Consider the following 1,114-nt stretch of genomic DNA (forward strand, 5'->3'; position numbering starts at 1 on the left):
CACAGGAACGGAGTTCCGGCTGGCTTCCAAGTTGGCCACGCCCAGCAGGAACTGATTAGCACAATAGGCCACACCCAACAGCAGAAACTCATTAGACAATTCCAAGTTGGCCACGCCCAGCAGGAACTGATTAGCATAATAGGCCACACCCAACAGCAGGAACTCATTAGGATTGGCTACATTAGGTGTGTGTGGCCTAACATGCAAAGGAGTTCCTGCTACAAAAAAGCCCTGGGTTTTGACAACAAACAAGGTAAACAGAATAAGAAGCAAAAGGTGGGTGAGGCTGTGGCTGGATGAGCACACTTCTGGTAACATGGGTGTGTGTGGCCTAATATGCTAATGTGTTTCTGCTGTTGGGTGTGGCCTATTATGCTAATGAGTTCCTGCTGGGCTTTTTCTACCCAAAAAGCCCTGTCTTAACCACTACACCAAACTGGCTCTTTGGCTAGGCAGAGAGAGAATGCCTGGTCTAAGAATCACCCCAGCGATTTGGCAGAGGAAGGATTCGAACCCAAGCCCTCCCAGACTCGAGCCCGACGCTCTGACCATCACACTAATAATAAAAAAGGGCTCTATAGCAAACACCCTTCTTCTAGGTAACCTCCATTTGCCGCATGTCTACCAAAGAAAGCCTGCACTTTGCAGACAGTACCGGGGAGTGTTCTGGAGGGCACGTGCAATTCCTGTTCACACAAACGGACAGTGCACCTTAGAGCAGGCCTCCCCCAGCTGTGCGCTGTGGCTCAGAGGAGATGTGTAGTCGGTGGGCCAGTTGTCTTGGAGGTACACTTGCCCGGCGTCAGAGACTCTGAGCGACTCCGGCCAAGCTTCTCAGGAACCGCAGGGTCCCTCAGAATACACTTTAGAAACCCAATTCCACAGAGCAGGTGATAAAATAGCAGCTGCCCTTTGACTGGCGGTTATGGGAATGTGCCCCACATGTCTCAAATCAACAGTCAACAAGAGAATCCGGGCAAACCTTTCTAAAGGGCCGGCTGGCTGACTGATGGGATGGGGCCATGAGGGCCTCTAGTGGCCAAGAGTAGAAGTGCGCATCAACCATGGTCGGGGAAAAACATTTGGGACGGGAAAAACATAAGTTCGTCATCGG

Source organism: Gekko japonicus, unplaced genomic scaffold, assembly GCF_001447785.1.
Source record: "Gekko japonicus isolate JY-2015 unplaced genomic scaffold, Gekko_japonicus_V1.1 scaffold1746, whole genome shotgun sequence".
Classification (NCBI taxonomy): Eukaryota; Metazoa; Chordata; class Lepidosauria; order Squamata; family Gekkonidae; genus Gekko; species Gekko japonicus.